Source organism: Podarcis bocagei (genome assembly GCF_964188305.1).
Source record: "Podarcis bocagei genome assembly, chromosome: W".
Classification (NCBI taxonomy): domain Eukaryota; kingdom Metazoa; phylum Chordata; class Lepidosauria; order Squamata; family Lacertidae; genus Podarcis; species Podarcis bocagei.
In genome coordinates, this window is record NC_138131.1 from 63,909,216 (window position 1) to 63,936,072 (window position 26,857).

Consider the following 26,857-nt stretch of genomic DNA (forward strand, 5'->3'; position numbering starts at 1 on the left):
TATAAATTATATATCGTATACTATACATTATATATTGTACATATAGTATGCTATAAGTATACTATATACTGTACTATAAATTATATCTAGTATAGTTTTTAATCATATATAGCATACTATATATAGTATTTATGGTATACTACTATATACTATACTATACATTATAAATACTATTATAAATAGTATACTATAAAGTATATATACTATACTAATACTATACTATACTATAAATTATAAACACTATACTATACTATACTATACTATACTATACTATACTATACTATACTATACTATACTATACTATACATTATAAATAGTATACTATAAATTATACATGGTATCTATACTATACTATATTATACTATACTATACATTATATATAGTATATTAAAACTTATATATACTATTACTATACTATACTATACTATAAATTATAAATAGTATACTAAAATTTATATATACTATACTATACTATACATTATAAATAGTATACTATAAATTATACATACTATACTATACTATAATTTATAAATCGTATACTATAAATTATATATACTATACTATACTATAAATTATAAATAGTATACTATAAATTATACTATACTATACTGTACTGTGCTGTACTATACATTATATATAGTATATTAAAACCTATGTATAATATACTATAGTATACTATGCTATAAATTATAAATAGTATACAATAAATTATACTATACTATACTATACTATACTATACTATACTATACTATACTATACTATACATTATATATCGTATACTACAACTTATATATAGTATATATAGTATATACTACACTATAGAAAGCTCCTCCCCTCGGGAAGCACCATTTGCATAGCCCCGCCTCCGGGCAAAGACGCCCCGCCTCTGGGGAATGAAGCCCCGCCCCCGGAACCGGCCAATCACCTGCAGCGCTGGACCCAGGCTTTCTCCAGGCCGGCCCTCTGCTGGTCGAGGACCCCTAACTTCTCCTCAATTTCCGGGCTGGCGTAATGGCCGCGGGCCAATAGGAGCTGGCCAAATTGTTCGAAGGCCTGGAAGGTTCCGGAACGGGCGTCGATCTCGGTGCGATGCTCCTGGGGGCGGGGCAAAGAGAAATTATGAAATTAAATTGAATTAAATTTTTTAAAAAATTTAAAATGGCGGTGCTCCTACGGGGGGGGGGTGAAGTAAAATTAATTGACTTTAATAGAATTAATTAAATTAGATTAATTAAATTAATTATGTATAATATATAATTTAATATTAAAAAATTGAAAATTGCGGTGCTCCTACGGGGGGTGAAGTGAAATTAATTGACTTGAATATAATTAATTTAATTAGATCAATTAAATTAATTATATATAATATATAATGTAATATATAATATAATATAATTATAATATATAATATAATTTTTAATATATAATATAATTATAATATAATATAATATAATTAATTTAATTAAATTACAGTGAAATGGATTTACAAAATTCAAATTGAACTGAATTGAATTGAATTGAAAAAGCTCAAAGGCCTGGAAGGTTCCGGAACGGGCGTCGATTTCGGTGCGGTGCTCCGGGGGGGGGGGGGCAAAGTGAAATATGAAATTAAATTGAATTAAATTTTTAAAATAATTGAAAATGTAAAATTGCGGTGCTCCTAGGGGGGGTGAAGTGAAATTAATTTACTTTGATTTACTTTGAGATAATTAATTTAATTAATTATAATTAATTTAATTAATAATATAATATAATATAATATAATATAATATAATATAATATAATATAATATAATATAATATAATATAATATAATATAATATAATATATAGTAAAGTAAAATAAAATAAAATAAAGCTCAGGAGACGTTTCCCATGAGCAGAGCAGAAACGAGTCCAAAGATTAAAATAAAATAAAATAGTAAAATAAAATAAAATAAAATAAAATAGTAAAGTAAAATAAAATAAAATAAAATAAAATAAAATAAAATAGTAAAGTAAAACAAAACAAAATAAAATAAAGCTCAATAATAATAATAATAATAACGTACTTGGTGCCTCTCTAGCAAAGCAATAATAATAATAATAATAATAATAATTGTCAGAGCTGCTTCAAGATCCTAGCTCACAGAGGATCACGCTAGCCAGCGGTCATTAAGTAAAAGTCTTTATTGAATTACAGTTTCCATTCTCACGCTGCTGTCTGCAACTCTACGTCTACTAGCTAGATCGGCGAGGCTCCGTCTGAGTCTCCGCCCCGTGCGCACCAACTTAATATCCTAGCCTTGCTCCACCTTTTCCTCCTGACTGTCCTCCTCTGGGTCCCTCTACCCCCCGGGGCTTCTTCCTTCCGGGATTCTTCTGACGCTGACCCGGACCCTTCTGCCTCCTTGCGCCGGGCTTTAGGACCTGGTTCCCTTTCGGGGCTGCTCACTGCGCCGCCTTCCTCTGCATTTGAACTTGGCGCGCGCGCCCAACCTTCCACTTTCCTCTTTACCGTTTCTTCGCTCCCCGATGGAGGTGTGGCCACTCCTGACTCCTGCCCTCCCTCCTGTGGTGAGCTGCCAGCGCTTCCCCCCTGGCTCCTTTCCTCTTCCCTGCTTCCTGGCGGTGACGCTGGTCCCGATTTCCAGCTGCTCCCCCCTGAGTCTCCTCTGGCTCTATCTTCCTGGGGTGCCTCTCTAGATTCCCCCCTTGCCCTGGCCACTGGTGCTCCTTTCTGTGAATCCTCTGATTCACTGGAAAGACTGGGAGATCTCGGGTCGTCGTCATCACTCATCCTTTCCTCTGTCTCCTCCCCTTCGCTCTCTGTTTCCTCCCTTGCCCGTGCCTCTGCACCTAAACCCCTGACATCCATCCCCCCCTCGAAGCCCCCCAGTCCCCCCTCCCCTCCTTCCGGTGCTGGAGCTGGGGGCTGCTGTTGCAAAGGGACGAACGTCGGATATCGGTCGCTTCCCGTGGCAGGCCTCCATCGGAACTCTTCCGGGTCTTCCTCCCTGCTCTCGTTGACGACAGTCACCTCCTCTTCCATCTCTGTGCCGCCGTGCTCGAAACCAGGGTCGTCCCCGAAAATGTCCATGTCCGTCTCTCCCGCACTTCCTCCAGGCGGCGTTGCTCGGCCGGAACAGTCCAGCCACTTCCTGCGGAACTGCTCCTCCGGCCTATCGTCCCACCAATACGAGGGTTCTGAGACAGATCCCGAGGGTGACCCCTCCGGGGAACGGACGTCTCGTGTCGGTTCCTCGTCCGAGTCGAACCCCCTGAACGTGCTGTCCGAAAGCGTGGGCGTGAAAAGCCAGTCGTCGAAAAAGTCCGCTGGCATAGGTCTATGTGGGAAGAGGGCATGAAACTCGTCTTTGAGCAGAGGTTCGTCTAAAGCGTAGCCCGGCACCCAGCTGTTAGCACTGGCCGGGGTGCCCTCCCTGGCGAGAAAGTATTCTACTCCCTCTTCCCCCCATCTGGAGTCCAAAATCTCCGTGACTTCGTTGATGCGCTCCTCCTGTGCCACTCCCGCGTGCCCCGTTCCTTCTCTGAGCGGACTCGGCGCCGTTCCGGGTTCCTGGAACCTGTGCGGTGCCTTGTAGGGAGTGAGCACCGATCTGTGGAACACCGGATGCATTCTGGAACCCTCCGGAAGCGCCAGCCTGAAAGCCACCGGGTTGACCTGCTCTTCGACTTGGTAGGGCCCCAGTTGTTTATGCCCTAGTTTCTTCTTGGCCAACGACCTGGCCGGCACTGCGTGGGCTGCTAACCAGACCCAGTCTCCCACGTGGAGCTCTTCGCCAACCCTTCTGTGTTTGTCCGCTTGTACCTTGTATGCGTGTTTAGCCAGCTCCAGGTGGCGCCGCAGCTGATCGTGGACTTCCTGCAGCTCCGACGCGAACGCATCTGCTGACTGCGGCTCCCCTTCTCCCCTGCATTCCAGTCCCGGGAAGGTTCTAGGGTGCCGCCCGTTGTTGGCGAAGAACGGCGTGACGCCCGTGCTTACGTGCTTCGTGTTGTTGTAGGCAAACTCTGCAAGCGGCAGGTAATCCACCCACGTCGCAGGCTGTTGGTTCGCATAACATCTCAGGTACTGCTGCATGATGGCATTGGCTCGCTCCGCTTGCCCGTTGGTCTGCGGGTGCCTCGCCGACGCCAGATTGATCTTGACGTTTAGGAAGCCCATCAGCTTCTGCCAGAAGTTCGAGATGAACTGCCGCCCGCGGTCGGACAGAATAGACCGTGGCAGACCGTGAACCTTGAACACGTGGTCTATGAACAGTTTGGCGGTTTGCTCTGCCGTGGCCACCTTAGCACACGGAATGAAATGCGCCATCTTGGAGAACAGGTCCACCACCACCAACACTGCCGTCTTGCCCCTTGAGCTGGGCAGATCCGTGACAAAGTCCAGAGCCACCCTTTCCCAAGGTTCGACCGGAGTTTGCAGCGGCTCCAACAGTCCAGCCGGCGGTTTGTGCACCGTCTTTGCCCTCTGGCAAGTGTCACACCTCGCCACGTAGTCTGCGACCTCCCCTCTCATTCCAGGCCACCAGAAATCCCTGGCTACTAATTCCACCGTCTTCTCCTTGCCAAAGTGCCCGGCCGTGGGTGCGTCGTGCAGCTGCTGTAGCACCTTGGCTCGAAGTTCGTCACCCGGCACGTAGATGGCCCCTTTACGGATGAGCAATCCATCTCGTAGCTGGAAACCGTCGGCCGCTGCCTTGCCCCCTCGCACCTCTGCCATCTTCGTTTGTGCGAAGGAGTCCCCCTGCAACGCTCGCCGCACCGCCTCTAGGTCCACGGTCGCCGCGGCGCACGCCCACACTGTCGGTGCAAAGATGTGCATGGCGGCCGCTGGTGTTGCGTCCTCCAGATACTGTGGCTTGCGGGAGAGAGCGTCTGCCATGATGTTGGTGTCCCCCGGGACATACTCTATTCGGAAGTCGAAGTCCGCAAAGAACTCAGCCCAACGTATCTGCCTCTGGTTCAGGAACTGTGCCGTGCGCCAGTGTTCCAGATTCTTGTGGTCCGTGCAAACCTGCACCGTGTGCTTGGCGCCGATCAGAAAGTGCCTCCACGCCTTGAACGCTGCATGAATGGCCAGCAACTCCCTGTCCCATATGGTGTAGTTCTGCTCGGACTTGCTGAGCTTCCTGGAGTAAAACGCTCCCGGCCGCCACACGCCCTGCTGGTCCTTCTGCAGCAGGACCGCCCCCACTGCTCTGTCCGAAGCGTCTGTCTCCACCCTCATCGGCATGCTGGGGTTGACATGAAGCAGCTGCTCTTCCGACGCGAAGAGACGCTTGAGGGCCTGAAAGGACTGCTCCGCCTGCTCTGTCCAGATGAACTTCTTCTTCTTGGAGCTAAGGGTGTCAGTGATGGCCGCCGTCTGCATCGCGAAGCCCTTGATAAACTTGCGATAGAAGTTCGCAAAGCCGACAAACCGTTGGACCTCCTTCCGGTTGCGTGGGCTCTTCCAATCCAACACTGCTCGAACCTTGGCGCTGTCCATGGCGAGCCCCTTGTCAGACAGCTTGTAGCCCAGAAAATCCACCTCCGGCACGTCAAATTGGCACTTCTCCAGCTTGGCGTAGAGCCTGTGTTGCTTTAGCCTGCCCAGCACTTCCTTGACGTGCTTGTCATGTTCTTGCTGCGACTCCGAAAAGATCAGGATGTCATCCAAGAAACAGACGCACGTCTTGTAGAGAAGTCCCGCCAACACGTGATGCATAAATGCTTGAAAAACGTGAGCGCCATTTTGCAGTCCAAAAGGCATAACTCTGTATTCGTAGGTACCCAGTGGCGTGAACATGGCTGTCTTCCACTCATCACCCTCCCGCATGCGAATGAGGTTGTACGCCCCCCGCAGGTCCAACTTGGTGAACACCTTTCCCTTCCGTACCTTCGCCAGGAGGTCGTCGATGCGGGGCATGGGGAAGTCCGACGGCTTGGTCACACTGTTCAAAATCCTGTAATCCACTACGAGTCTTTTTTGGGGCGTGTCTCGCTTCTTAACAAAGAATACAGGACTGCCCCCCGCTGCCTTAGACTCTCGGATGAAACCGCGCTCCAAATTATGATCGATGAAGTCTTTGAGTTCCTGCAGTTCGTCCTCAGACATGGAATACAGCTTCCCTTTAGGCAGCGCCGCCCCCGGCAGCAGGTCAATTTTGCAGTCATATGGTCTGTGAGGGGGTAGCCTGTCCGCCTCCTTCTCGCAGAAAACTTCCAGAAATTCTGCGTACTTGTGGGGAATCGCTTGCAGCGTGCCTAGCAGCAGCTGTGACTCCTCTTCCTCTCCTTCCTGCCTGGGTACGATGCAGTGTTCAGCACAAAAGGAAGAGCCGAAAACCAGCTGCCTCTGGAACCAAGCCATCGTTGGGCTGTGCTTGTCCAGCCAACTCATGCCCAATACAATGGGCGTGTCAGACAGTTGAGTGACGTTGAAGCTGATGACTTCCCTGTGATTTCCAAGTCGCATCACCATTGGTGGTGTCTGCTTCACCACTTGCCCCCCTAGCAGCTCCCTGCCATCCACAGTGACAACCTGCAGGGGCAGTGTGGCCGGCAGCAACTGCACAGCGTGCCTGTCGACAAATTCCTGCCCTATAAAGTCCGCGTTGCTGCCGGAGTCGATGGTGATTGGCACGTCCATGGTGATTCCAGTGGGCAGCTGGAGAGATGCTGTGAGCCTCACTACTGGTTTGGGCGGGAGGGGGTTCACTGGCTGTAAAATCTCTGGGGACTGCGTCACTAACACGTCTGGCTGGGCCCCAGTGCCTCTTCCTCCAGCCAGACATCGTCGTTTCCCTGCTGTGGTCCTCCCTGCTGCGTTGCTGCAGTTACCATTGCTGAGGCTGCAGTAAGCTTGTGGGGCCTCTGGGGACACTCTTTCGCCATATGCCCTGGCTGCTCACAGACGTAACACTTCCTGGTCCCTCTAGGAGGCTTCGCCTTCACTGCTGCCGGTGCTAGGGCTCTGGTTGCTGACTGAGCCCTTGCACCTCCAACCTCCATAGGTTCGGCTCCTCCTCCTGGCGGAGGCGTGGATTGCGCCCGTGCTGCTTCTCTGGGAAAGAAGGAGGGGCCCCCGGCTGGTTCGCGCCCTCCACGTCCTTCGTCCTTGCTCCACGGACGTCCTTCCAGCCTCACCCCCACAGCCAGTGCCCTCTGAACGACCTCCTGGGTGGTTCGGGGTCTCTCCCCCCTCGCTATCTCATCTTTAATCGAGTTGTGCAGTCCCTCCCAAAAGAGGTCTCTTACAGGAGCCGAATCTCTGTCCCATTCCAGGGCGCTGACCAAGGCGAAAAAGCGGGCATGATACTGTCTGACGCTGGCCCTCCCTTGTCTCAGCCCATGCACCTCCTTCCGTGCAAGATCAATGTCAATACTTGATAAGAAACACCCATCCATCGCTTTAATAAAGGCATCCGCATTCTGGAGCGCCGGATCGTTATCTCTCCATAAATTGCGCAACCATGCTTTCGCCTCCCCATGCAGATGGGACATGATGAACCCCACTCTCTCCTGTTCATCTCTAAAGTCTTTATGCAACAGTTGCAGTGCGCACAGTACGTCGGCTCTAAAGTTGGGATACTGTTGCAGGTTCCCATCGAAGTGAGAGAGCAGTCCGCCTGTCCGTCTCGCCAACCCAATTCCCTCCTGCCGGGGTGTTTGCTTTGCCAGTACGTCTAACCTGACCTGGAGATCCCTGCAGGCGGCAGCTGCCTCGTCCTCTCTCTTCCTGGATGCGAGAACCTCGGCGTTCAGTTGTGCCACTGCTTTTCTGAGGTCCTCTATCTGCTGCTCAGCCGTCATGTCTCCTGCCGTTCGTGAGCTCGCTAGTGGGCGCCTGTTTCTCTCCCCTCCTCGAGGCTGCAGATGCCCACAATGTGGTGACGGAGCCTACTGTCAGAGCTGCTTCAAGATCCTAGCTCACAGAGGATCACGCTAGCCAGCGGTCATTAAGTAAAAGTCTTTATTGAATTACAGTTTCCATTCTCACGCTGCTGTCTGCAACTCTACGTCTACTAGCTAGATCGGCGAGGCTCCGTCTGAGTCTCCGCCCCGTGCGCACCAACTTAATATCCTAGCCTTGCTCCACCTTTTCCTCCTGACTGTCCTCCTCTGGGTCCCTCTACCCCCCGGGGCTTCTTCCTTCCGGGATTCTTCTGACGCTGACCCGGACCCTTCTGCCTCCTTGCGCCGGGCTTTAGGACCTGGTTCCCTTTCGGGGCTGCTCACTGCGCCGCCTTCCTCTGCATTTGAACTTGGCGCGCGCGCCCAACCTTCCACTTTCCTCTTTACCGTTTCTTCGCTCCCCGATGGAGGTGTGGCCGCTCCTGACTCCTGCCCTCCCTCCTGTGGTGAGCTGCCAGCGCTTCCCCCCTGGCTCCTTTCCTCTTCCCTGCTTCCTGGCGGTGACGCTGGTCCCGATTTCCAGCTGCTCCCCCCTGAGTCTCCTCTGGCTCTATCTTCCTGGGGTGCCTCTCTAGATTCCCCCCTTGCCCTGGCCACTGGTGCTCCTTTCTGTGAATCCTCTGATTCACTGGAAAGACTGGGAGATCTCGGGTCGTCGTCATCACTCATCCTTTCCTCTGTCTCCTCCCCTTCGCTCTCTGTTTCCTCCCTTGCCCGTGCCTCTGCACCTAAACCCCTGACAATAATAATAATAATAATAATGATGATGATGATGATGATGATAATGTCAGGGGTTCAGGAGCAGAGGCGAGGGCAAGGGAGGAAACAGAGAGCGAGGGGGAGGAGGCAGAAGAAAAGATGAGTGATGACGACGACCCGAGATCTCCGAGTCTTTCCAGTGAATCAGAAGATTCACAGAAAGGAGCACCAGTGGCCAGGGCAAGGGGGGAGCCTAGGGGGACACCCCAGGGAGAAGGGTCCAGAGGGGGCTCAGAGGGGAGCAGTTGGAAATCGGGACCAGCGTCACCAACAGAGAGCAGGGGAGAAGAAGGGCGCCAGGTATCGAGCGCTGGCAGCTCGCAACAGGAGGGAGGGCACGAGTCAGGAGTGGCCACACCTCCATCGGGGAGCGAAGAAACGGTCAGGCGGAAAGTGGAAGGTTGGGCGCGCGCGCCAAGTTCAAATGCACAGGAAGGTGGCGCAGTAAGCAGCCCGGAAAGGGAACCAGGTCCTAAAGCCCGGCGCAAGGAGACAGGAGGGTCCGGGGGGTCGGCGTCAGAAGAGTCCCGGAAGGAAGAGACCCCGGGGGGCAGAGGGACCCAGAGAAGAACGGTCAGGCGGAAAAGGTGGAGCAGGGCTAGGATATTAAGTTGGTGCACAGGGGGCGGAGATTCAGACGAAGCTTCGCCGGTCTAACCCATAAGACGTAGAGTTGCGCGCAGCAGCTTGAGAATGGAAACTGTAACTCAATAAAGACTTTTACAAAGTGACCGCTGGCTAGCGTGATCCTCTGTGAGCTAGGATCTGGAAGCAGCTCTGACAGTAAGCTCCGTCCCGCGTTGTGGGCATCTACAGCCTCGCGGACAGGAGAGAAGGCGGGTGCCTACTACCGAGCTCACGAACGGCAGACAAGATGACGGCCGAACAGCAGATAGGGGAACTCAGAGAAGCAGTGACACGACTGAATGCCGAGATACTTGCATCCAGGAAGAGAGAGGAGGACGCAGCTGCCGCCTACAGGGATCTCCAGGTCAGGTTGGACGTGCTTACGAAGCAAGGGCAACTGACACCCAAACCGGAGGGGATTGGGTTGGGGAGACGCACAGGCGGTCTAGTCTCTCACTTCGATGGGAATTTACAACTGTACCCCAACTTTAGAGCAGATGTACAGTGTGCACTGCAACTGCTGGACAAAGACTTTAGAGATGAGCAAGAGAAGGTGGGATTTATCATGTCCCATTTGCATGGAGATGCTAAAGCATGGCTGCGCAATTTGTGGAGAGATAAGGATCCGGCGCTCCAAAATGCGGATGCCTTTATTAAAGCGATGGATGGCTGCTTTTTATCTAGCATAGACGTGGATCTTGCTCGGCAGCAGATACATGGACTGAAGCAAGGGAGGGCCAGCGTAAGACAGTACCATGCCCGCTTTTTCGCTTTGGTCAGTGCCCTGGAATGGGACAGAGATTCGGCTCCAGTAAGAGACCTGTTTTGGGAGGGATTGCACAGCACGGTTAAAGATGAAATTGCGAGGGGGGAGAGACCCCGGACCACGCAGGAGATCGTTCAGAGGGCGCTGGCGGTGGGGGTGCGGCTGGAAGAACGTCCGTGGAGCAGGGACGAAGGGCGTGGAGGGGGCGAACCAGCCAGGGGCTACTCCTTCCTTCCCAAAGAAACAGCGCGTGCGCAATCCACGCCTCCGCCAGGAGGAGGAGCGGAACCTATGCAGGTTGGAGCTGCAAGGGCTCAGTCAGCAACCAGAGCCCTAGCACCGGGAGCAGTCAAAGCGAAGCCTCCTAGAGGGAACCGGAAGTGTTATATCTGCGAGGATCCACAGCATATGGCGAAAGAGTGTCCCCGGAGGCTCCACAAGCACACTGCAACCTCAGCAATGGTAACTGCAGCAACGCAGCAAGGAGAACCACAGCAGGGAAACGACGGAGTCTGGCTGGAGGAAGAGGCACTGGGGCCCAGCCAGACGTGTCAGTGAAGCAGTCCCCAGAGATTTTACAGCCCATGGACCCCCTCCCGCCCAAACCAATAGTGAGGCTCACCGCATCGCTCCAGCTGCCCAATGGAATCACCATGGACGTGCCAATCACCATTGACTCAGGAAGCAATGCGGACTTTATAGGGCAGGACTTTGTCGACCGGCACGCTATACAGTTGCTGCCTGCCACGCTGCCCCTGCAGGTTGTCACGGTGGATGGCAGGGAGCTGCTAGGGGGGCAAGTGGTGAAGCAGATGCCACCAATGGTGATGCGACTTGAGAATCAGAGGGAAGTCATCAGCTTCAACGTCACTCAACTATCGGACACGCCCATTGTATTGGGTATGAGTTGGCTGGACAAGCACAGCCCGACGCTGGCTTGGTACCAGAGGCAGCTGACCTTCGGCTCTTCCTTTTGTGCTGAACACTGCATCGTGCCCCGGCAGGAAGGAGAGGAAGAGGAGTCACAGCTGCAGCTAGGCACGCTGCAAGCGGTTCCCCACAAGTACGCAGAATTTTTGGAGGTTTTCTGCGAGAAGGAGGCAGACAGGCTACCCCCCCACAGACCATATGACTGCAAAATTGACCTGCTGCCGGGGGCGGCGCTGCCTAAAGGGAAGCTGTATTCCATGTCTGAGGACGAACTGCAGGAACTCAAAGAGTTCATAGATCATAATTTGGAGCGCGGTTTCATCCGAGAGTCCAAGGCAGTGGGGGGCAGTCCTGTATTCTTTGTTAAGAAGCGGGACACGCCCCAAAAAAGACTTGTAGTGGACTATCGCATCTTGAACAGTGTGACCAAGCCATCGGACTTCCCCATGCCTCGAATCGACGACCTCCTCGCAAAGGTACGGAAGGGCAGCGTGTTCACCAAGTTGGACCTGCGAGGGGCGTACAACCTCATTCGCATGCGGGAAGGAGATGAGTGGAAGACAGCCATGTTCACGCCACTGGGCACCTACGAATATAGAGTTATGCCTTTTGGATTGCAAAATGGCTCCCACGTTTTTCAAGCTTTTATGCATCACGTGCTGGCGGGGCTCCTCTACAAGACGTGCGTCTGTTTCTTGGATGACATCCTGATCTTTTCGGAATCGCAGCAGGAGCATGACAGACACGTCAAGGAAGTGCTGAGCAGGCTACAGCAGCATAGGCTTTACGCCAAGCTGGAGAAGTGCCAATTCGACGTGACGGAGGTGGATTTCCTGGGCTACAAGTTGTCTGACAAGGGGCTCGCCATGGACAGCGCCAAGGTTCGAGCAGTGTTGGATTGGAAAAGCCCACGCAACCGGAAGGAGGTCCAACGGTTTGTCGGCTTCGCGAACTTCTATCGCAAGTTTATCAAAGGCTTTGCCATGCAGACAGCGGCCATCACGGACACGCTCAGCTCCAAGAAAAAGAAGTTCATCTGGACAGAGCAGGCGGAGCAGTCCTTTCAGGCACTCAAGCGTCTTTTCGCGTCGGAAGAACAGCTGCTTCATGTCAACCCCAGCAGGCCGATGAGGGTGGAGACAGATGCTTCGGACAGAGCCGTGGGAGCAGTCCTGCTGCAGAAAGACCCGCAGGGGGTTTGGAGGCCGGGAGCGTTTTACTCCAGGAAGCTCAGGAAGTTCGAACAGAACTACACCATCTGGGACAGGGAGTTGCTGGCCATTCATGCAGCATTCAAAGCGTGGAGGCACTTCCTGATCGGCGCGAAGCACACGGTGCAGGTCTGCACGGACCACAAGAATCTGGAGCACTGGCGCACGGCGCAGTTCCTGAACCAGAGGCAGATACGTTGGGCTGAGTTCTTTGCGAACTTCGACTTCCGAATAGAGTATGTCCCGGGGGACACCAACATCATGGCGGATGCTCTCTCCCGTAAGCCACAGTATCTGGAGGAGGCAACGCCAGCGGCCGCCATGCACATCTTCGCACCGACAGTGTGGGCGTGCGCTGCGGCAACGGTTGACCTGGAGGCGGTGCGACGAGCGTTGCAGGATGACTCCTTCGCGCAAGCAAAGATGGCAGAGGTGCACAGGGGCACGGCAGCGACCGACGAGTTCCAGCTGCGAGATGGATTGCTCATCCGTAAAGGGGCCATCTACGTGCCGGGAGACGAACTTCGCGCCAAGGTACTGCAGCAGCTGCACGACGCGCCCACTGCCGGGCACTTTGGCAAGGAGAAGACGGTGGAATTAGTCGCCAGGGACTTCTGGTGGCCCGGAATGAGAGGGGAAGTCGCGGACTACGTGGCGAGATGTGACACCTGCCAGAGGGCCAAACCGGTGCACAGACCGCCGGCCGGACTGTTGGAACCGCTGCAAACTCCGTTCGAACCATGGGAGAGAGTGGCCCTGGACTTTGTCACGGATCTGCCCAGCTCGAGGGGCAAGACGGCTGTGCTGGTGGTGGTGGACTTGTTCTCCAAGATGGCACATTTCATTCCGTGTGCGAAGGTGGCCACGGCGGAACAAACCGCCAAACTGTTCATAGACCACGTGTTCAAGGTTCACGGTCTGCCGCGGTCTATTCTGTCCGACCGAGGGCGACAGTTCATCTCAAACTTCTGGCAGAAGCTGATGGGCTTCCTGATCGTCAAGATCAACCTGGCGTCGGCTAGACACCCGTAGACCAACGGGCAAGCGGAGCGGGTCAATGCCATCATGCAGCAGTACCTGAGATGTTATGCGAATCAACAGCCTGCGACGTGGGTGGATTACCTGCCTCTCGCCGAGTTCACCTACAACAACACGAAGCACGTGTCCACGGGGGTGACGCCGTTCTTCGCCAACAACGGGAGGCACCCCAGAACTTTCCCGGGACTGGAAAGAATGGGGGAGGGGGAGCCGCAGACAGCGGATGCGTTCGCGTCGGAGTTGCAGGAGGTCCACGATCAGCTTCGGCGGCACCTGGAGCTGGCTAAACACGCATACAAGGTACAAGCGGACAAACACAGGAGGGTTGGCGAAGAGATCCATGTGGGAGACTGGGTCTGGTTAGCAGCCCACGCAGTGCCGGCCAGGTCGTTAGCGAAGAAGAAACTAGGGCATAAACAACTGGGGCCCTACCAAGTCGAAGAGCAAGTCAACCCGGTGGCTTTCAGGCTGGCGCTTCCGGAGGGTTCCAGGATGCATCCGGTGTTCCACAGATCGGTGCTCACTCCCTACAAGGCACCGCACAGGTTTCAGGAACCCGGAACGGCGCCGAGTCCGCTCAGAGAAAGAACCGGGCACGCGGGAGTGGCACAGGAGGAACGCATCAACGAAGTCACGGAGATTTTGGACTCCAGATGGGGGGAAGAGGGGGTAGAATACCTTCTCGCCAAGGAGGGCACCCCGGCCAGTGCCAACAGCTGGGTGCCGGGCTATGCTTTAGAGGAACCTCTGCTCAAAGACGAGTTTCATGCCCTCTTCCCACTCAGACCCATGCCAGCTGACTTTTTCGACGACTGGCTTTTCACACCCACGCTTTCAGCCAGCACGTTCCAGGGGTTCGACTCGGACGAGGAACCGACACGAGACACCCGTTCCCCGGAGGGGTCACCCTCGGGATCTGCTTCAGAACCCTCGTATTGGTGGGATGATCGACCAGAGGAGCAGTTCCGCAGAAAGTGGCTGGAGGGTCCAGGACGAGCAACGTCACCAGACGGAAGCGAGGGAGAGACGGACATGGACGTTTTCGGGGACGACCCGGGTTTCGAGCACGGCGGCACAGAGATGGAAGCGGAGGTGACCGTCGTCGACGAGAGCAGGGAGGAAGAACCGGAAGACTTCAGATGGAGGCCCGCCACGGGAAGCGAACTGTATCCGACATTCGTCCCCCTGACACGGCAGCACCCAGCTCCCGCACCGGAAGGAGGGGAGGGGGGAACGGGGGGCTTCGAGGGGGGGATGGATGTCAGGGGTTCAGGAGCAGAGGCGAGGGCAAGGGAGGAAACAGAGAGCGAGGGGGAGGAGGCAGAAGAAAAGATGAGTGATGACGACGACCCGAGATCTCCGAGTCTTTCCAGTGAATCAGAAGATTCACAGAAAGGAGCACCAGTGGCCAGGGCAAGGGGGGAGCCTAGGGGGACACCCCAGGGAGAAGGGTCCAGAGGGGGCTCAGAGGGGAGCAGTTGGAAATCGGGACCAGCGTCACCGCCAGAGAGCAGGGAAGAGGAAGGGCGCCAGGGATCAAGCGCTGGCAGCTCACAACAGGGGGGAGGGCAAGAGTCAGGAGTGGCCACACCTCCATCGGGGAGCGAAGAAACGGTCAGGCGGAAAGTGGAAGGTTGGGCGCGCGCGCCAAGTTCAAATGCACAGGAAAGTGACGCAGTAGGCAGCCCGGAAAGGGAGCCAGGTCCTAAAGCCCGGCGCAAGGAGACAGGAGGGTCCGGGGGGTCGGCGTCAGAAGAATCCCGGAAGGAAGAGACCCCGGGGGGCAGAGGGACCCAGAGAAGAACGGTCAGGCGGAAAAGGTGGAGTAAGGCTAGGGTATTAAGTTGGTGCACAGGGGGCGGAGACTCAGACGGAGCTTCGCCGGTCTAACCCATAAGACGTAGAGCTGCACGCAGCAGCTTGAGAATGGAAACTGTAACTCAATAAAAGACTTTTACAAGTGACCGCTGGCTAGCGTGATCCTCTGTGAGCTAGGATCGGGGAGCAGCTCTGACAGATAATAATAATAATAGCGTACTTGGTGCCTCTCCAGCAACGCTTCCGCCCTGGTCACGTCTTTCGCTAATTCGTCGGAGGAAACGAGTCCGCGGATCCCGTTGATCCAAGACATCAGATCCCTGCGGTGCAGAATAATAATAATTAATAATAATAATAATAATAATAATAATAATAATAATAATAATAATAATAATAATTGGGGGGGTTGGCGCCGGATGAAACCAACCCGAGGGCCGGATTCGGCCCCCCAAACGGACTCTGGGGACGGGACCCGGCAGATCCAATGGGTAGATCCCGAGCAGATCACTGGATCCCCCATAGAAGATCCCTAAAAATGGTGGCTGCCCTCAAAAAATCTAAATATTTTACCTCCTCCCTTCAAAAGGCATTTCTGTAAGCGTTTCGGCGTTTCCAACACTTCCTTAGAATCATAGAATCATAGAATAGAATCATAGAATCATAGAGTTGGAAGAGACCACAAGGGCCATCGAGTCCAACCCCCTGCCAAGCAGGAAACACCATCAGAGCACTCCTGACATATGGTTGTCAAGCCTCTGCTTAAAGACCTCCAAAGTAGGAGACTCCACCACACTCCTTGGCAGCAAATTCCACTGTCGAACAGCTCTTACTGTCAGGAAGTTCTTCCTAATGTTTAGGTGGAATCTTCTTTCTTGTAGTTTGGATCCATTGCTCCGTGTCCGCTTCTCTGGAGCAGCAGAAAACAACCTTTCTCCCTCCTCTATGTGACATCCTTTTATATATTTGAACATGGCTATCATATCACCCCTTAACCTCCTCTTCTCCAGGCTAAACATGCCCAGCTCCCTTAGCCGTTCCTCATAAGGCATTGTTTCCAGGCCTTTGACCATTTTGGTTGCCCTCCTCTGGACACGTTCCAGTTTGTCAGTGTCCTTCTTGAATTGTGGTGCCCAGAACTGGACACAGTACTCCAGGTGAGGTCTGACCAGAGCAGAATACAGTGGCACTATTACTTCCCTTGATCTAGATGCTATACTCCTATTGATGCAGCCCAGAATTGCATTGGCTTTTTTAGCTGCCGCGTCACACTGTTGGCTCATGTCAAGTTTGTGGTCAACCAAGACTCCTAGATCCTTTTCACATGTACTGCTCTCAAGCCAGGTGTCCCCCATCTTGTATTTGTGCCTCTCATTTTTTTTGCCCAAGTGCAATACTTTACATTTCTCCCTGTTAAAATTCATCTTGTTTGTTTTGGCCCAGTTCTCTAATCTGTCAAGGTCGTTTTGAAGTGTGATCCTGTCCTCTGGGGTGTTAGCCACCCCTCCCAGTTTGGTGTCATCTGCAAATTTGATCAGGATGCCCTTGAGTCCATCATCCAAGTCGTTGATAAAGATGTTGAATAAGACCGGGCCCAAGACAGAACCCTGTGGCACCCCACTAGTCACTCTTCTCCAGGATGAAGAGGAACCATTGATGATGTCAGAGCTGCTTCAAGATCCTAGCTCACAGAGGATCACGCTAGCCAGCGGTCATTAAGTAAAAGTCTTTATTGAGTTACAGTTTCCATTCTCAAGCTACTGCGTGCAACTCTACGTCTAATGGCTAGATCGGCGAAGCTCCGTCTGAGTCTCCGCCCCTTGTGCACCAACTTAATATCCTAGCCCTGCTCCACCTTTTCCGCCTGACTGCTCTCCTCTGGGTCCCTCTGCCCCCCGGGGTCTCTTCCTTCCGGGATTCTTCTGACGCTGACCCCCCGGACCCTCCTGTCTCCTTGCGCCGGGCTTTAGGACCTGGCTCCCTTTCCTGGCTGCCTACTGCGTCACTTTCCTGTGCATTTGAACTTGGCGCGCGCGCCCAACCTTCCACTTTCCGTCTGACCGTTTCTTCGCTCCCCGATGGAGGTGTGGCCACTCCTGACTCGTGCCCTCCCCCCTGTTGTGAGCTGCCAGCGCTTGATCCCTGGCGCTCTTCCTCTTCCCTGCTCTCTGGCAGTGACGCTGGTCCCGATTTCCAACTGCTCTCCTCTGAGTCCCCTCTGGCTCTATCTTCCTGGGGTGTCCCCCTAGGCTCCCCCCTTGCCCTGGCCACTGGTGCTCCTTTCTGTGAATCTTCTGATTCACTGGAAAGACTCGGAGATCTCGGGTCATCATCACTCATCTTTTCTTCTGCCTCCTCCCCCTCGCTCTCTGTTTCCTCCCTTGCCCTTGCCTCTGCTCCTGAACCCCTGACATCCATCCCCCCCTCGAAGCCCCCCGTTCCCCCCTCCCCTCCTTCCGGTGCGGGAGCTGGGTGCTGCTGTGTCAGAGGGACGAACGTCGGATACAGTTCGCTTCCCGTGGCGGGCCTCCATCTGAAGTCTCCCGGTTCTTCCTCCCTGCTCTCGTCGACGACGGTCACCTCCGCTTCCATCTCTGTGCCGCCGTGCTCGAAACCAGGGTCGTCCCCGAAAACGTCCATGTCCGTCTCTCCCTCACTTCCTCCTGGCGGCGTTGCTCGTCCTGGAACTTCCTGCCACTTCCTGCGCCACTGCTCCTCTGGTCTATCGTCCCACCAATACGAGGGTTCTGAGGCAGATCCCGAGGGTGACCCCTCCGGGGAACGGGCGTCTCGTATCGGGTCCTCGTCCGAGTCGAACCCCCGGAACGTGCTGGCAGAAAGCGTGGGCGTGAAAAGCCAGTCGTCGAAAAAGTCTTCTGGCATTGGTCTATGTGGGAAGAGGGCATGAAACTCGTCTTTGAGCAGAGGTTCGTCCAAGGCGTAGCCCGGCACCCAGCTGTTCGCACTGGCCGGGGTGCCCTCCTTGGCGAGAAGGTATTCTACCCCTTCTTCCCCCCATCTGGAGTCTAAAATCTCCGTGACTTCGTTGATGCGTTCCTCCTGTGCCACTCCCGCGTGCCCGGTTCTTTCTCTGAGCGGACTCGGCGCCGTTCCGGGTTCCTGAAACCTGTGCGGTGCCTTGTAGGGAGTGAGCACCGATCTGTGGAACACCGGATGCATTCTGGAACCCTCCGGAAGCGCCAGCCTGAAAGCCACCGGGTTGACCTGCTCTTCGACTTGGTAGGGCCCCAGTTGCTTATGCCCTAGTTTCTTCTTGGCCAACGACCTGGCCGGCACTGCGTGGGCTGCTAACCAGACCCAGTCTCCCACATGGATCTCTTCGCCAACCCTTCTGTGTTTGTCCGCTTGCACCTTGTATGCATGTTTGGCCAGCTCCAGGTGCCGCCGCAGCTGATCGTGGACCTCCTGCAACTCCGACGCGAACGCATCTGCTGTCTGCGGCTCCCCCTCCCCCATCCTTTCCAGTCCCGGGAAGGTCCTGGGGTGCCTCCCGTTGTTGGCGAAGAACGGTGTGACCCCCGTGGACACGTGCTTCGTGTTGTTGTAGGCGAACTCGGCGAGCGGCAGGTAATCCACCCACGTCGCAGGCTGTTGATTCGCATAGCATCTCAGGTACTGCTGCATGATGGCATTGGCCCGCTCCGCCTGCCCGTTGGTCTGCGGGTGTCTCGCCGACGCCAGGTTGATCTTGACGTTCAGGAAGCCCATCAGCTTCTGCCAGAAATTCGAGATGAACTGCCGCCCGCGGTCGGACAGAATAGACCGTGGCAGACCGTGAACCTTGAACACGTGGTCTATGAACAGTTTGGCGGTTTGCTCCGCCGTGGCCACCTTGGCACACGGAATGAAATGTGCCATCTTGGAGAACAAGTCCACCACCACCAGCACGGCCGTCTTGCCCCTCGAGCTGGGCAGATCCGTGACAAAGTCCAGGGCCACTCTCTCCCATGGTTCGACCGGAGTTTGCAGCGGTTCCAACAGTCCGGCCGGCGGTCTGTGCACCGGTTTGGCCCTCTGGCAGGTGTCACACCTCGCCACGTAGTCCGCGACCTCCCCTCTCATTCCGGGCCACCAGAAGTCCCTGGCGACTAATTCCACCGTCTTCTCCTTGCCAAAGTGCCCGGCAGTGGGCGCGTCGTGCAGCTGCTGCAGTACCTTGGCGCGAAGTTCGTCTCCCGGCACGTAGATGGCCCCTTTACGAATGAGCAATCCATCTCTCAGCTGGAACCCGTCGGTCGCTGCCGTGCCCCTGTGCACCTCTGCCATCTTTGCTTGCGCGAAGGAGTCATCCTGCAACGCTCGTCGCACCGCCTCCAGGTCCACTGTTGCCGCAGCGCACGCCCACACTGTTGGTGCGAAGATGTGCATGGCGGCCGCTGGCTTGGCGTCCTCCAGATATTGTGGCTTACGGGAGAGAGCGTCCGCCATGATGTTGGTGTCCCCCGGGACATACTCTATTCGGAAGTTGAAGTTCGCAAAGAACTCAGCCCAACGTATCTGCCTCTGGTTCAGGAATTGTGCCGTGCGCCAGTGCTCCAGATTCTTGTGGTCCGTGCAGACCTGCACCGTGTGCTTGGCGCCGATCAGGACGTGCCTCCATGCTTTGAATGCTGCATGAATGGCCAGCAACTCCCTGTCCCAGATGGTGTAATTCTGTTCGGACTTGCTGAGCTTCCTGGAGTAAAACGCCCCCGGCCGCCAAACCCCCTGCGGGTCTTTCTGCAGCAGGACTGCTCCCACGGCTCTGTCCGAGGCGTCTGTCTCCACCCTCATCGGCCTGCTGGGGTCGACATGCAGCAGCTGCTCTTCCGACGCGAAGAGACGCTTGAGTGCCTGAAAGGACTGCTCCGCCTGCTCTGTCCAGATGAACTTCTTTTTCTTGGAGCTAAGCGTGTCCGTGATGGCCGCTGTCTGCATAGCGAAGCCTTTGATAAACTTGCGATAGAAGTTCGCGAAGCCGACAAACCGTTGGACCTCCTTCCGGTTGCGTGGGGTTTTCCAGTCCAACACCGCTCGAACCTTGGCGCTGTCCATGGCGAGCCCCTTGTCAGACAACTTGTAGCCCAGAAAATCCACCTCCGTCACGTCGAATTGGCACTTCTCCAGCTTGGCGTAGAGCCTATGCTGCTGTAGCCTGCTTAGCACTTCTTTGACGTGTCTGTCATGCTCCTGCTGCGATTCCGAAAAGATCAGGATGTCATCTAAGAAACAGACGCACGTCTTGTAGAGGAGCCCCGCCAACACGTGATGCATGAACGCTTGAAAAACGTGGGAGCCATTTTGCAATCCAAAAGGCATAACTCTATATTCGTAGGTGCCCAGAGGCGTGAACATGGCTGTCTTCCACTCATCTCCTTCCCGCATGCGAATGAGGTTGTACGCCCCTCGCAGGTCTAACTTGGTGAACACGCTGCCCTTCCGTACCTTTGCGAGGAGGTCGTCGATTCGGGGCATGGGGAAGTCCGATGGCTTGGTTACACTGTTTAAGATGCGATAGTCCACCACAAGTCTTTTTTGGGGCGTGTCCCGCTTCTTAACAGAGAATACAGGACTGCCCCCCGCTGCCTTGGACTCCCGGATGAAACCACGCTCCAAATTATGGTCTATGAACTCTTTGAGTTCCTGCAGTTCGTCCTCAGACATGGAATACAGCTTCCCTTTAGGCAGCGCCGCCCCCGGCAGCAGGTCAATTTTGCAGTCATATGGTCTGTGGGGGGGTAGCCTGTCTGCCTCCTTCTCGCAGAAAACCTCCAAAAATTCTGCGTACTTGTGGGGAATCGCTTGCAGCGTGCCTAGCAGCAGCTGTGACTCCTCTTCCTCTCCTTCCTGCCGGGGCACGATGCAGTGTTCAGCACAAAAGGAAGAGCCGAAGGTCAGCTGCCTCTGGTACCAAGCCAGCGTTGGGCTGTGCTTGTCCAGCCAACTCATGCCCAATACAATGGGCGTGTCCGATAGTTGAGTGACGTTGAAGCTGATGATTTCCCTGTGATTCCCAAGGCGCATCACCATTGGTGGCGTCTGCTTCACCACTTGCCCCCCTAGCAGCTCCCTGCCGTCCACCGTGACCACCTGCAGGGGCAGCGTGGCCGGCAGCAACTGTATAGCGTGCCGGTCGACAAAGTCCTGCCCTATAAAGTCCGCATTGCTTCCCGAGTCAATGGTGAGCGGCACGTCCATGGTGATTCCATTGGGCAGCTGGAGCGATGCGGTGAGCCTCACTACTGGTTTGGGCGGGAGGGGGTCCATGGGCTGTAAAATCTCTGGGGACTGCTTCACTGAGACGTCTGGCTGGGCCCCAGTGCCTCTTCCTCCAGCCAGACTGCGTCGTTTCCCTGCTGTGGTTCCCCTTGCTGCGTTGCTGCAGTTACCATTGCTGAGGCTGCAGTGTGCTTGTGGAGCCTCCGGGGACACTCTTTTGCCATATGCCCTGGATCCTCGCAGATGTAACACTTCCTGTTCCCTCTAGGAGGCTTCGCTTTCGCTGTTGTCGGTGCTAGGGCTCTGGCTGCTGACTGAGCCCTTGCGCTTCCAACCTCCATAGGTTCCACCCCTCCTCCTGGCGGAGGCGTGGATTGCGCACGCGCTGCTTCTCTGGGAAGGAAGGAGGAGCCCCTGGCTGGTTCGCGCCCTCCACGCCCTTCGTCCCTGCTCCACGGACGTTCTTCCAGCCGCACCCCCACGGCTAGCGCCCTCTGAACGATCTCCTGCGTGGTCCGGGGTCTCTCCCCCCTCGCAATTTCATCTTTAACCGAGCTGTGCAATCCCTCCCAAAACAGGTCTCTTACAGGGGCCGAATCCCTGTCCCATTCCAGAGCACTGACCAAAGCGAAAAAGCGGGCATGATACTGCCTTACGCTGGCCCTCCCTTGTTTCAGTCCATGTATCTGCTGCCGAGCAAGATCCACGTCAATGCTTGATAAGAAACACCCATCCATCGCTTTAATAAAGGCATCCGCATTTTGGAGCGCCGGATCCCCATCCCTCCACAAATTGCGCAGCCATGCTTTAGCTTCCCCATGCAAATGGGACATGATGAATCCCACTTTCTCTTGCTCATCTCTAAAGTCTTTTTTCAGCAGTTCCAGTGCGCACATTACATCTGCTTTAAAGTTGGGGTACTGTTGCAAATTCCCATCGAAGTGAGAGACCAGACCGCCTGTTCGTCTCGCCAACCCAATTCCCTCCTGTTTGGGTGTCAGTTGCCCTTGCTTCGTAAGCATGTCCAACCTGACCTGGAGATCCCTGCAGGCGGCAGCTGCCTCCTCCTCTCTCTTCCTGGATGCGAGAGCCTCGGCATTCAGTTGTGACACTGCTTTTCTGAGTTCCTCTATCTGCTGCTCAGCCGTCATGTCGTCTGCCGTTCGTGAGCTAGCTAGTAGGCACCTGCTTCTCTCCTCACCTCGAGGCTGTAGATGCCCACAATTAAGAGACGGAGCTTACTGTCAGAGCTGCTTCGAGATCCTAGCTCACAGAGGATCACGCTAGCCAGCGGTCATTAAGTAAAAGTCTTTATTGAATTACAGTTTCCATTCTCAAGCTACTGCGTGCAACTCTACGTCTAATGGCTAGATCGGCGAAGCTCCGTCTGAGTCTCCGCCCCTTGTGCACCAACTTAATATCCTAGCCCTGCTCCACCTTTTCCGCCTGACTGCTCTCCTCTGGGTCCCTCTGCCCCCCGGGGTCTCTTCCTTCCGGGATTCTTCTGACGCCGACCCCCCGGAACTCCCTGTCTCCTTGCACCGGGCTTTAGGACCTGGCTCCCTTTCCTGGCTGCCTACTGCGTCACTTTCCTGTGCATTTGAACTTGGCGCGCGCGCCCAACCTTCCACTTTCCGCCTGACCGTTTCTTCGCTCCCCGATGGAGGTGTGGCCACTCCTGACTCGTGCCCTCCCCCCTGTTGTGAGCTGCCAGCGCTTGATCCCTGGCGCTCTTCCTCTTCCCTGCTCTCTGGCAGTGACGCTGGTCCCGATTTCCAACTGCTCTCCTCTGAGTCCCCTCTGGCTCTATCTTCCTGGGGTGTCCCCCTAGGCTCCCCCCTTGCCCTGGCCACTGGTGCTCCTTTCTGTGAATCTTCTGATTCACTGGAAAGACTCGGAGATCTCGGGTCGTCGTCATCACTCATCTTTTCTTCTGCCTCCTCCCCCTCGCTCTCTGTTTCCTCCCTTGCCCTTGCCTCTGCTCCTGAACCCCTGACAGATGAGCACCCTTTGGGTTCGGTCAGTCAGCCAGTTACAAATCCACTGAGTGGTAGCATAGTCAAGACCACATTTTACCAGCTTCTTTACAAGAATATCATGGGGCACCTTGTCAAATGCCTTGCTGAAATCAAGGTAGGCTACATCCACTGCGTTCCCTTCATCTACCAGGCTTGTAATTCTGTCAAAAAACGAGATCAGGTTAGTCTGACATGACTTATTTTTCAGAAATCCATGCTGACTATTGGTGATCACAGCATTCCTTTCTAGGTGCTCACAGACTGTTTGCTTAATGATCTGCTCCAGAATCTTCCCTGGTATTGATGTCAGACTGACTGGGCGGTAATTATTTGGGTCCTCTCTTTTCCCCTTTTTGAAAATAGGGACAACATTTGCCCTCCTCCAGTCTGCCGGGACTTCGCCTGTTCTCCAGGAATTCTCAAAGATGACTGCCAGTGGTTCTGAGATCACATCTGCCAGTTCTTTTAATACTCTTGGATGCAGTTCATCTGGCCCTGGAGACTTGTATACATCTAAACTAGCCAAATATTCTTGTACTATCTCCTTAGTTATTCTGGGCTGTGTTTCCTTTGCTGAATCATTTGCTCCAAATTCTTCAGGTCGGGCATTGTTTTCTTTATCGGAGAAGACTGAGGCAAAGAAGGCATTGAGGAGTTCAGCCCTTTCTGTGTCCCCTGTTTGCATTTCACCATCTTCTCCTCTGAGTGACCCCACTGTTTCTTTGTTCTTCCTTTTGCTACGAACATACCCATAAAAGCCTTTTTTGTTGCTTTTAACCTCTCTAGCAAGCCTGAGTTCATTCTGTGCTTTAGCTTTTCTGACTTTGTGTCTACACGTGCTGGCTATTTGTTTGAATTCCTCTTTGGTGGTTTCCCCCCTTTTCCATTTTTTGTACACATCCTTTTTTAATCTTAATTCAGTTAAAAGTTCTTTAGATAGCCACCCTGGCTTCTTTAGGCACCTTCCATGTTTCCGTCTCATTGGTATTGCCTGACGTTGTGCTTTTACTATCTCCCTCTTAACAAACTCCCAGCCATCATAAACTCCCTTTCCTTTTAGTATTGCTGTCCATGGGATCTCACCCAGCACTTCCCTAAGTTTTATGAAGTCGGCTTTCTTAAAGTCAAGAAATTGAGTCCTAGTATGCTTGGCTGCTCCTTTCCGCTGTATAGTAAACTTCAGAAGAGCATGATCACTCGCGCCTAATGATCCATCCACATCTACCCCACTAACCAGGTCATCAACATTGGTTAGGACCAGATCTAAAATGGCTGTTCCTCTTGTTGCTTCTCCCACTTTCTGGACAATGAAGTTGTCTGCAAGGCCAGTGAGGAATCTGTTTGACCTTATGCTCTTGGCTGAGTTTGACGTCCAACAAATATCCGGGTAATTGAAGTCCCCCATTACTACTATCTCCCTTCCTTTTGCATGCTTGGCCATCTGTTCCAGGAAGGCATCATCTATGTCCTCCGTTTGGCTTGGGGATCTATAGTAAACTCCCACAATGAGGTCTCTGTTATTCTTCTCTCCCTTAATTTTGACCCAAATGCTCTCACTTTGGCTTTGAGGTTCTAAATCTTGGATCTCTTCACAGGTATACACATCCCTGACATATAACGCCACTCCTCCTCCTTTCTTGTCTGGTCTGTTTCTCTGAAATAGATTGTATCCCCCCATTATTACATTCCAATCGTGGGACTTATCCCACCAGGTTTCAGTGATGCCTATTATGTCATATTTAGTTTGCTGTACCAAGAGCTCAAGCTCATCTTGTTTATTTCCCATGCTTTGCGCATTAGTGTACGGACATTGAAGTCCATTAATCATTCCCCCGTGTCTCTTATTTAAGGATTTTTTCCTCCCACCACTAGGTCCGCGTGCTGTTTGCTCCATTTGGTCTATGACATTTGGATGATCATCTTCATCAATTGATAGGCTCCTGCCTTCAGGAGCACTGTCTCCCTCCCCTTCCTTCCTTCCTTCCTTCCTTCCTTCCTTCCTTCCTTTGTATTTTTTTCTTTTTTATCTTCCTTCCCTTCTTTTCTATCTTCCTTGCTTCTATCCTCCCATTCACCTTCCTTCCTTTTCCTCCCCTCTTCCTTCCCTCCCTCCTTCCTTCCTTCCTCCTCTCTGTTTCCTTCCTTCTTTCCTCTGTTTCCTTCCTTCCTTGCTCCTCTGCTTCCTTCCTTTTTTTTCTTTCCTTCCTTCCTTCCTTCCTTCCTTCCTTCCTTCCTTCCTTCCTTCCTTCCTTCCTTCCTCTCTCTTTTTCCTTCCTTCCTTGCTCCTCAGCTTCCTTCCTTCCTTCCTTCCTTCCTTCCTTCCTTCCTTCCTTCCTTCCTTCCTTCCCTTCTTCCTTCCCTGCTCTGTCTTCCTTCTTTCCTTCTCTCTCCTTCCATCCTTCCCTGTTCCTCTGCTTCCTTACTTTTTCCTCCCCCTTCTTTCTTTCTTCCCCGTGTCTTTCTTTCTTTTTTACATTCCTTCCTTCCCTTCTCCCTCCCTTCCTTCTCTGCTTCCTTCCTTTTCCTCCCCTTTCCTTTGTCCCTCCCTCCCTCCCTCTCTCCCCTCTCCTTCCTTCCTTCCTTCCTTCCTTCCTTCCTTCCTTCCTTCCTTCCTTTCCTCCCTCCCTTCCTCCTTTCCTTCCATCCTTCCTTCTTCCCTGCTCCTCTGCTTCCTTCCTTCCATCCTTCCTTCCGATTCTGTTTCCTTCCTTCCTTCCTTCCTTCCTTCCTTCCTTCCTTCCTTCCTTCCTTCCTTCTCCTTTCCTTTGTCTTTCTTTTTTACCTTCCTTCCTTCCTTCCCTTCTTTTCTATTTTCCTTCCCTCCTTCCTTCCTTCCTTCCTTCCTTCCTCTGGCCCTTCCTTCCCTCCCTCCTTCCTTCCTTCCCTCCTTCCTTCCTTCCCTCCCTCCTCCTTCCCTCCCTTCCTTCCTTCCTTCCGGCGGAACTTACCGGAAGTCTCCAGGAAGCGCTGGAGGTCTCCTTCCTTCCTTCCTTCCTTCCTTCCTTCCTTCCCTCCTTCCTTCCTTCCGGTGGAACTTACCGGAGGTCTCCTTCCTTCCTTCCTTCCTTCCCTCCTTCCTTCCTTCCCACCTTCCTTCCATTCATCCATCCTTCCTTCCCTCCCTCCTTCCTTGTCTCCTCTCCTTCCTTCCTTCCCTCCTTCCTCCCTTCTCTCCATCCATCCATCCTTCCTACCCTCCTTCCTTCCTTCCCTCCTTCCTTCCTTCCCTCCTTTCCTTTCTTCCTTCCCTCACTCCCTCCTTCCTCCCTCCCTCCTCCCTTCCTCCCTTCCTTCCTTCCCTCCCTCCCTCCCTCCTTCCTTCCTTTCTTCCTTCCCTCCCTCCCTCCCTCCCTCTCCTTCCTCCCTCCCTCCTCCCTTCCTTCCTTCCCTCCCTCCTTCCTTCTCTCCTTCCTTCCGGCGGAACTTACCGGAAGTCTCCCAGGAAGCACTGGAGGTCTCCTTCCTTCCTTCCTTCCTTCCTTCCTTCCTTCCTTCCTTCCCTCCCTCCCTCCCTCCCTCCTGCCTTCCTTCCTTCCCTCCCTCCCTCCCTTCCTTCCCTCCCTCCTTCCTTCCG

At 53.4% G+C, this 26,857-nt stretch overlaps 1 long non-coding RNA gene and 1 pseudogene across 2 annotated transcripts in view; one reads left to right on the top strand and one right to left on the bottom strand.

The window, feature by feature from the left end:
* LOC308578205 (protein CIMAP1C-like) overlaps positions 1-26,857 on the top strand; it is a 797,869-nt pseudogene that overhangs the window by 445,162 nt on the left and 325,850 nt on the right. The window lies entirely within an intron of this gene.
* On the bottom strand, positions 938-26,740 carry LOC308578029. The gene is made up of 3 exons (XR_014003821.1): positions 26,712-26,740; positions 15,270-15,369; positions 938-1,095 (listed from the first exon to the last, which is right to left on the bottom strand). It is a non-coding gene; the product is annotated as an uncharacterized lncRNA (long non-coding RNA).